Source organism: Bos indicus x Bos taurus, chromosome 2 (assembly GCF_003369695.1).
Source record: "Bos indicus x Bos taurus breed Angus x Brahman F1 hybrid chromosome 2, Bos_hybrid_MaternalHap_v2.0, whole genome shotgun sequence".
Taxonomy (NCBI): domain Eukaryota; kingdom Metazoa; phylum Chordata; class Mammalia; order Artiodactyla; family Bovidae; genus Bos; species Bos indicus x Bos taurus.
Genome location: NC_040077.1, coordinates 29629331 through 29640050, shown reverse-complemented (window position 1 = coordinate 29640050; position 10720 = coordinate 29629331). Strand labels below are relative to the sequence as shown.

The window sequence follows — 10720 nt, the reverse complement described above, 5'->3', positions numbered from 1 at the left end:
ACAGAGGGCTAACAAACACATGAATAGATGCTCAACATCACTCATTATCAGAGAAATGCAAATCAAAACCACAATGAGGTACCATCTCGTGCCGGTCAGAATGGCTGTGATCCAAAAATCTACAAGCAATAAATGCTGGAGAGGATGTGGAGAAAAGGGAACCCTCTTACACTGTTGGTGGGAATGCAAACTAGTACAGCCACTATGGAGAACAGTGTGGAGATTCCTTAAAAAACTGGAAAGAGAACTGCCATACGACCCACCAATCCCACTGCTGGGCATACACACTTAGGAAACCAGAATTGAAAGAGACACATGTACCCCAATGTTCATCGCAGCACTGTTTATAATAGCCAGGACATGGAAGCAACCTAGATGTCCATCAGCAGACGAATGGATAAGAAAGCTGTGGTACATATACACAATGGAGTATTACTCAGCCATTAAAAACAATACATTTGAATCAGTTCTAATGAGGTGGATGAAACTGGAGCCCATTATACAGAGTGAAGTAAGCCAGAAAGAAAAACACCAATACAGTATACTAACGCATATATATGGAATTTAGAAAGATGGTAACGACAACCCTGTATGCGAGACAGAAAAAGAGACACAGATGTATAGAACAGTCTTTTGGACTCTGTGGGTGGGGGATGATTTGGGAGAATGGCATTAAAACATGTATAATATCATGTAAGAAACGAATCGCCAGTCCAGGTTCGATGCAGGATACAGGAAGCTTGGGGCTGGTGCACTGGGATGACCCAGAGGGATAGTATGGGGAGGGAGGTAGGTGGGGGGTTCAGGATGGGGAACACGTGTACACCCGTGGCAGATGCATGTTGATATATGGCAAAACCAATACAATATTGTAAAGTAAAAAATAATAATAATAATAATAAAATTTTAAAAAAATCTCAAAAAAAATTCTTAAGGTCAGTATCTTACTAAGGCATGTTCTTAAAAATCATTTTTTTTTCACTTTCCATATTTCTTATACCTCTTTGTTATTTGTTTCTTTTCTCTTTCCTCTCGTCATTCCCAAGAGGAATCCTGTGATTTAACTAAAACAAATCCTACTGTCCTCTTCTTCTCCAGCTTTCTCTTTTACTCACTATTAGAATAAGTATGGGGATCTTTGGTTAGTAGATAATTCTTAAAGAAAATAAGTGAGGACTGGGAAATAAAAACAGTTAACATCTGTTGAGGGCTTCTTAATGTGTCAGGTGCTGATTTCAGTACTGTACATGGATTGGCTCACTTAAGTTCAGAAACGCCATTATGTAAGGTCTGAAGCGATTCTCATTTTATTTAGGAAAGATATGAGGCACGAAGGAGTTCGTAATCTGTCAAGACAAGAGGAATGATAAATGGTTGAGCCCTGTCTAAACTTAGACATTTTTGAGTCCTGTCTATCACCAAGCAGTATGCTGCCATCTCCCAAAGGTAACAAAATAATTCTCAGTGGTGATGAGTCTGGAAAGGACTGTTAAAAACCCACATATTTTATACTGTTTGTGCTTGTCACACACACACACGCCCACCCAGAATCTAGCATAGGCTCTAGGATATGGCCAATAAAATATCAGTAGATGGAACTAATGAATGAAAGAACTGATTATCCAATATACTAGTCCATCAAGTGGTATGTTTTAAGGTGTGGAAGTAACAAAAGTATAGATAAGCAGCATATGTTAAGAAGAATAATCTGTAGGGCAAATTGCAGGGGACAGTCTTGAAAAACTCCACTAACTAGACACCTACAATAAATTACATATATGAAGTGGTAAGATGGATGCTTTTAACAAAATTTCTTGAGTGTGAAGTACTTTTCCTTTTTCTCCTTCTACCACATATCTGTAGAAGGACAGATAAGGCAGATACTGAGAAAGGGAAAACAATTCACATCTATAAATTTTTAAAATACATTATGGTCCAGAATAAAAAAAATCTCTCCAAAAACAGACCAGCTTATGCCTCAATGTAATTTATTTCCCATTTAATATCTCATAGGGATTATATTAATCTCTTTCATTGCAGTTTTAGTGATAAGGAAGGAATGCAAACTGTTTCCTAAAGGCCTTTTCCTTTTACCATCTCTATTACCATTTTTCTCTTCCAAAACCACATTAGATTTAGCCTCAGGGTTCTAAATGTTACTATAGTATACAGAAATCTGTCTTCCTCCTCTTTTGCCAAAGATGTGCACATCCCAATGCTCAGAATGTCAGTGTTACTTACCTGACATGAGAGACTTTGCAAATGTGGTTAAGTTAAGGATCTTGTGATAAAGGAGAGCATCCTGGATTATCTGAATGGGTGCAGTATACTCATAGGGATTCTTACAAGAGAGAGGCAGGGATGTCAGAGTCAGCGATAGTTTTGGAAGATAGAAGAGGGACCATGAACCAAAAAGTGCAGGAGGCTTCTAGAAGCTGGAAAAGGCAAGGAAACAGATCCCTCTCTAGAGCCTCCAGAAAACGTGCAGCTCCTATGACACTTGGATTTTAAGATTTCTGACCCCACATAATGTAACAGTCACCCTAAGCCACTATGTTTGTGACAATTTGCTACAGCAGTGATAGGAACGTAGTATCCCTATAGTATGTCCATAATTTTTTTTTAAGGTTGGCAAAGGAGTGAAGCACTGATGTTGATTCACCTCAAAGAGTCAATTATTTTGCTATCGCTGAGGACAGAGACAAAGTAATACTTGCAGCATTGTAAAGTTCAAATAATTCAGTTTTGTTTTGTTTTCAGGGATGCTCTAAGTGGCTTCAAGAAAGTGTCTTAGTTTTTCAAAACTAGGTTACCTCTGGAGGAGTAAAAGATTGATAGAAGGAGAAGGGAGAGAGGCAATGTATATGTAAAAATATGTAGACATTGATTTATATATGTGCTTAATCTATAAAGTACCAATTTTTATTCCATTGTTTAAGATTATCAGAGGGAAAAAAAACCAATAGCTCCTGAGAGTTAATCACATAAATCCAAGCATATATATACCATGTTGATATATTAACTTGACTATATAAAAAGCATTCCAGAATTATATTGTTCAAAAAAAGTTTTCTAACAAGTTAGAAGCAATGTTTACATTTTACTCTGGGTTAATTACTCCACTTATCCATATCCTAAACCACAATTTATATTTAAAATAGTATATTTGAATACAATACAAATATTCTATACAAATATTGGTACAATTTGTACAGTACAAATATTCTGTACACTTCTATACACATTGACTGTACACTATAGTTCGGTCTTTCATTAATTTACTCATAACCTGAAACTCAATTTCTCTATTGTATCCAACTAATACATGTTTATCTTTTTCCATTTATTGTATATCTATGCTATGTACCTATTGGTCAGAAGCTTTCCAAGGCTGACTAAATTTATATTTAAATAACAGTAGAGAGAATTCATACAGAGAATTCATAGAATTCAAATTCATAAGAATTCATATTCATAAGATTATACCCAATGTTACTATAGTAGACAGAACTCTGTCTTCCTCCTCTTTTATATTATACCAAGTTATGGTATAATCTTATACTTAAATATGACAGACTGGGAAGAAAACCTGTATTATTACTGATGCTGTGTAGATAAACCAGGAATAATTCCAAATTAGCTTGTGACTGTGCCTCTTAAATGATGTGTGATTAACAAGTTTTAGTCCTCAAAGTAATTTAAGAAAAAAATACCTTCTACCTGCCAGACATCCCTCTCCCCTCTATTGCACTTCTTACTCAGGGAGAATTTTCACAACCCAAACAGAGTTTTGCTTTCCCAGTGGCTGTGAAGTGTAAACTGACAGGCTGCAATCTCACTAGATGATGCCAAGAGAATCTGTTATGTCTGTCTGATTGCATGAAAACATAGTCCTGGTGAGTTTCTCAAGTCATAAGCTTAGATAATACTTCTAGAATCTAGACTCTAAAAAAAGAAAACATATGACATTTAAAATGTCATAGACAAATGAGCTTTTCCCCTCATCTCAGTAACTTATTGGCCTTGCCACCATTTTTTAAATTAAAGACTACTTTTTGGTCTGAATTAAATTCTTCTTACATTAAGGATGAACATTAAAACTCCATGAAAACAGAAAATTGGTGGTTACCCTTCCTTTTACTTACATGTCCTTATATCAATCATCTCTTTGCAGTTGAACTTCATCATGTCAAACAGTTCATTTAAGTGGTGGTGACCACTGACCCTTGTAATTCATTCTACAGTCTTTTGCAATTTCACACTGTTTCATTAAGTTCAGTTATAGCCTTTTTCATGATCAGACTGCAATTTGTTCATTTTCTACTTAGCTTCATTATAGGCAATCATTTAAGAAACTCAAAGAGTTGTCAAATGGAGAGAGATTCAGCAGCCTTTAGAGTTACTGTGCCTTTGGGTATACTTTGGGTAGATAACACTCCAGAAACAGTCTGGACTTGTTCTTAAGCAACCTCAGACATGTACTGTAATTTCTATGGTTTCTATTGTCAAGAGTTTGAGGGAGCCTAATTAATCACTCTTTCCATCTTTCAGAACTTAACCAATTTGTCAGACAAGGAGCCAGTAAATATTAAAATAGGCTCAGAATTTTTCCAGTAAAGCTGGATTGAAGAGTATAGCAGAGTCTTTCTATCTTCATTTTGATCTTAGAATTTGAGATCTTCAAGTCTCTGATCTGTCTCATCACAGCTGGATAATCTGGACCTGAAAGAAGCCCTGCTTCTTCAGCTTACTTTATGGAATTTACAAGTGCAAGCATTAGCTTTGCCTGCACATAGCTCTCTCCAAAAAGTGAAAGAATTGGGTTCATGCTGCTTAAATCATAATGGTTCAGTCTTAACCCCATAATTATGTGATTCAGGAAAGTACAGACTTTAATCGGAATGATCATTTCTTCTATCATAGGGAGAACTCCAAGCTGAAATAAGGTGGAAAGAAGGATGAAACAAAGTGCTCCTTCCTAGGAAGTGGAGTGAAATTCCTTTGTAGAAAAATGAACATTGAGAGATAGTTCCTTGCACCCAGAATAGGTTCCCTGCACCCTAACTTGCCAGGTATATGACAACCTGAATTCCAAGTATTTCTATTAAGCTATTATGGAGTTTTGGCTGTGCGCTGAAGAATTGATGTTTTCGTACTGCGGTTTGAGGGAAGACTCTTGAAATTCCCTTGGAAAGAAAGGAGATCAAACCAGTCAATCCTAAAGGAAATCCACTTTGAATATTCATTGGAAGGACTGGTGTTGAAGCTGAAGCTCCAATACTTTGGCAACTTGACGCTAAGAGCTGACTCATTGGTAAAGACCCTGTTGCTGGGCAAGAGGAGAAGAGGGTGACAAAGGATGAGATGGTTGGATGGCATCACTGACTCAATGTATATGAATCTGAGCAAACTCAGGGAAATAGTGGAGGACAGAAAGTCTGGCGTGCTGCAGTTCATAGAGTCACAAAGAGTTGGACACGACTTAGCAGCTGAACAATAGCAACAATTTACAACTTGGACTCAGCAGAGATTACCTTAAATCCCAAACTGCTACCTTTCAATTAGAACACTGAATAAATGTTAAGTGTCTAAACTCTTGTTTTTTCATCTGCCATAGGGCAATGATAACAGTACCTACTCACAGGGTTGATGTGGATATTGAGGAATTACGTTAAAACACTATGCAAAGTGCCTGACCTATGGAAAGGTCCTTCCAGAATGATAACTATTACAGTAATTGTGATTATATTATCACTATTATATCCTCAAATGAATTTCTTTTTGAACTGAACTTGCTTATATATTCACATGCATATTAATGGTGGCTATGCACTTATTGAAATCAGAGTTTAACTATAACCCAGGATCAGCAAACACAGCCCATAGACCAAATTCAGCCCATACCCCTCTTCTTTTTCTTATAAGCAAATTTATATTGGAACATTGTCTTATTTATTCATTTCTATATTGATTATGGCTGCTTTGGAATAACAGTGGCAGGGTTGAGTGGTTGAGACAGATATGAGACTGTGAGACTGAACACCAACCAGCTCACAAAGCCAAAGATGTACACTTTTAACCCTAAGCAAAAAAATGGCAATCACTCCTAACCTTTGTGCAGGAATATAGGCTTCCCTGGTGGCTCAGATGGTAAAGGATCCACCTGCAATGTGGGAGACCTGGATTCAATCCCTGGGTTGGGAAGATTCCCTGGAGGAGGGCATGGCAACCCACTCCAATATTCTTGCCTAAAGAATCCCCATGGACAGAGGAGTCTGGCGGACTACAGTCCATGGGGTCTCAAGGAATCGGACACGACTGAGCGACTAAGCACAGCACAGCACATGTGAAACATCAATATGGGCCCAACTTGGGTAGTAAGAAACACTTTGGCAATTCAAAATTAGAGCATCAATACATTTTGAAAAAGGTAATGGTTAAAAATGTGAAAATACCTCTGATTTGGGTTTGCGAGGCAGTCAAGACTGAAAACTTTGCTGGGATAACTTTGAAATAATACTGTATTTGGCTCCTCCAACCAGACACAAATAGGCATGTTTTTGTTTTATATTATTGTTTCTTAATAAAGCAAATCAGTCCTTTTCACCTTTACTAGTTCTCTTCTCTATTTGGGATTGTCATTCTTTTTCTAATACTTTAAGATACATACCAACTCCTCTATTTTTCATCTTTCTTTATTAATAACAATTGTGAGGATATTGTGAGGGTTCAATTTTTCCTCAATCCTGCTTTTTTCTGTAACCCCTATGTTCAGTTATAAAGTATTCTCCTTTTCACTGATTTTTAGTTTTTAATTTTATTTTTCTGTTTCCATAGGTTCAAGAGTTGGGTATGCTTAACACCCAAATAATTATGATAAACTTAAAATTCTTTCTAGTTTATATTATGGGAATGTGATATATAAATATTTCACTTTTTGGATATTCATTTTGGCTAAATGCATGATTTTTAAAAATTTCCATTGATATATAGTACAGATTATTCTCCATTTGGTGATTTTAAGCCCCTTTCCATATGTAGCCATAGTTACTTAATCAGATATACCAGTTGCATTATAGCAACTGTATAGTTTTACCTGTTTTTTGTGTACTATCTCAGTCCAATTTCAAAATGGGTATATTGAAACCTTCCACTTGTACTAAAAGAAAGGGGAAAAAACAGCACAATATGACCTCATTCAGCATATGTAAATTTATCCTTAGATATGTGTAAACTTTCTTATTCCCAGGTGTTACTGCCATTCTGCCTGCCATCACCATCCATTCCTATTTCTACCAAATCAGGGTTTCTACTTCCTATTTTTTATTTTATTTTATTTTTTTTTATTTTTAAACTTTACAAAATTGTATTAGTTTCGCCAAATATCAAAATGAATCCACCACAGGTATACATGTATGAAAGAGTACATCTATTGATTGGCCCTGTAAGTATTTGATGAATTCCTTAGATCTAACAGTAGCTTCTTTAGCATGGTTGTTTTTCAGGATAGTAACAGAGAAGCACAAAACAACATCTCTTTGACTGTACCTGCTTTGAGTCAGTGCCCAACCTCATGCTAGCTGCCTCATCTTTGAGTTGTGAGATGTTAGTTTATCTCTAAGAAGTGATTCCATGTACTGGACACTAGATGGGGCTAAAACCCCACTTAATGCTTCTATTGCACACTGATTTGGGTTTTGTCCAAAATAAACTCTGATTTAGGCCGTTTCTTACTGAGCCATTTTTTTGATCCTCATATACAGACCACAATCCAGAGCATTTGCTTTTTTGCACACAGTCCTCAATGTTTCTGTAAAAAATTAGGAAGGAGAAAGAGATGCAAGGCATTTCGATGTGTTGACTGTTGACTGCGTGACAGACTTTGTTCTACATAAACTACAAGATTAAAAATTTAAAAAAGACTGTGTGCCTATAGAAAAAAACAACCTTAAAGGAAATACAATTTTTATGAAGCACTAGCCCAATGGGCCACTTCTCAGTTTCTCAGAAGATAAAATGGAAACCAGAACAACTGTTCTGTCCAGACTGGTTGTAAACCGAGGAAAATAAATCTGACACTTCAAAATCAATCACACAAAATAACATGGGAGAAACCAAACCTTTAAAATTCAATTTAAGTATCTAAATAAATGGAAAGTCCAAGTGTTTTGACAAACACAACAGGTTTTATATTGATGAAATGAAGTTGGTTATTTTTTCTAAGCTGCTTCTTTATAGTAGGCTAATCTAATTGTTCTCTGAGGGAAGAAGTTAGGAGCTACAACTGTGATAGTTGTAAAAAAAAATAACTCGACTAGCCCCTAATGTTGTAATCTAGTAATTTATATCTGTGAATTGAAATTTTGGTAGGTTTAGATGTTCAATTCAAAATAATATTTAAAATATGGACAGTGAGGTATAGTCTAACCAATAAAAACATTAGTGAGCAAAACTAGGGAGTGACTGAATGCACCTTCCACATATAAATGAGTGTCTAAGACTTATGGACAAAGCCCTCATTGACCTAGAACATTCACTCCAGAAATATGGAAGCTGTATTCAATGAGCTGAGATTAAAGTCTTAAACATATTACTGCTTATTTACCTCTGTAAATGGCAACTGGCACGACTGTATATTCATATAAGAAATCTTAGAATTATCTTTGTATAATACTAAATTTTACAAGTTTATCTGCAATCCACTTAACTTTTCTATTATGGTTCCTTCCAGGAAAACTGATACTCTCCTTCGGTAGTCTCAGGAATATTTTCAACATAATCATTTAAGAAAAAAGAATTGCTTTGAGCATTAAAAATGCATACATAGTTCTGTCCTATTTATGAAATGGTTCTTGAAGTATATGATTCTTGGTTGAAGGTAGAAGATAGCCACACTGGTTTGAAGGGAGTTGTTATCTTCAGAAGTCTGTTTGTAAATCACTCTTCTGAAAGATAACTCTTTGGAGGATTTATCTAAACTTTCAAGAAACTGTTCAGAAACTTTTGCATAAGGAGCTAGACTGGTTGTCTTATAATCTCTGATTCTATGCTTGATATCAGATTCAGCTTACTTCTCTTTTTCCTCTTCACTAGTGGAAATATCCAGTTCATGGCAGATGGAGCTTATGGTGGAAACTGTAAATTGATCTACTTTCTGTAAATCAATAAGCATACTGCAATATGTATTAGGATGAACACTTAAAAGGGCTCTTTAGTCAGTGATTGATTCCTTTGCTAACATTGATATCCCACTGTGGCAAACAGTACTGGAGCCTCTCTCACTCCAGCCAGAGTCCACATTTGTCATTTTCAATGTTATTCTGACATCTACGGCTACCTTCTTCAAATGCTCCCAATCCTCAAGTGAACTGTGATTTTGGAAGCTCTGTTGAAGTTCATCATGAATTGTTTCAGAAACAAGGGCTAAAATCTTATTCCAGCTTTCTTGTTTTCAAGAGTATTTGATCAACCAAGCCGTATCAAGTCAATGTATTTTTAAAAGTTATGTTTATTGGCACCTCATTCCAGTACTCTTGCCTGGAAAATCCCATGGGCGGAGGAGCCTGGTAGGCTGCAGTCCATGGGGTCCCGAAGAGTCAGACATGATTGAGCGACTTCACTTTCACTTTTCACTTTCATGCATTGGAGAAGGAAATGGCAACCTACTCCAGCGTTCTTGCCTGGAGAATCCCAGCGACGGGGGCGGGGCGGGGTGGGGGTGGGGGCGGGGAGCCTGGTGGGCTGCCGTCTATGGGATCGCACAGAGTCGGACACAACTGAAGTAACTTAGTATAGCATAGATTTTCTGACAAAACAGTGCTTTCTTTAGTTAAGTGAACTTTGTAACCTTTGTGCTTATGCTAAGCTGCTTCAGTCCTGTCTAACTCTTTGCCACCTCATGGATTGCAGCCCATGAGGGTCCTCTGTCCATGAGAATCTCCAGGCAAGAATACTGCAGTGGGTTGCCATGCCTTCCTCTAGGGGATCTTCCCGAGCCAGGGATCGAACCCCGCTCTCCTGCATTGCAAGCCTATTCTTTACTGCTGACTCACCGGGGAAGCCCTGACCACCTTCAGCTGCAATAACTCAACTATCCCAAAAAGTATTTCAGAGGACAATTTTCTGATTAATCCCAGACCCAGCAATGGAAACCTCTCCTTCCAGAATACATCCAGAAACGATGCTTAAATCTTTCAGTGCTCTGTCTATGGTGCATATCGCCAACGTCATGAGAGCCCAGCACTTAGAACACTTGTCTACAACGTCCTTTCCATCTCTCTGGTTGATGAAGGAGTGATAGCGAACGTAAATATCCTCTTCAATGAGAATGAAAATCCATGGTGTCAAAAGTAACTCAGTAATTCTTTATCACTCCGCCATATCTGAGCCAGCGATAGTACCTTGCATTTGGAAAGAGCCTCTGGTAATACAGCTTAAGCAGCTCCGGCAGCTGAGGCACGTTCAGTTCTTTCACAGAATGCAGAACTAGTCCCAGGCCAGGTCGCACCGAGAATTGGCAGGAACCGCACAAGGCCGCGGAGAAGGCAATGGCACCCCACTCCAGTACTCTTGTCTGGAAAATCCCATGGATGGAGGAGCCTGGTAGGCTCCAGTCCATGGGGTCGCTAAGAGTCGGACACGACTGAACGACTTCACTTTCACTTTTCACTTTCATGCACTGGAGAAGGAAATGGCAACACACTCTAGTATTCTTGCCTGG

The 10720-nt window shown here is 37.6% G+C and overlaps 1 pseudogene; it reads right to left on the bottom strand.

Annotated features, from left to right (window-relative positions):
* Nucleotides 1-8918: 8918 nt before the first annotated feature.
* LOC113900190 lies at nt 8919-9479 on the bottom strand (annotated as a pseudogene).
* Nucleotides 9480-10720: the final 1241 nt, after the last annotated feature.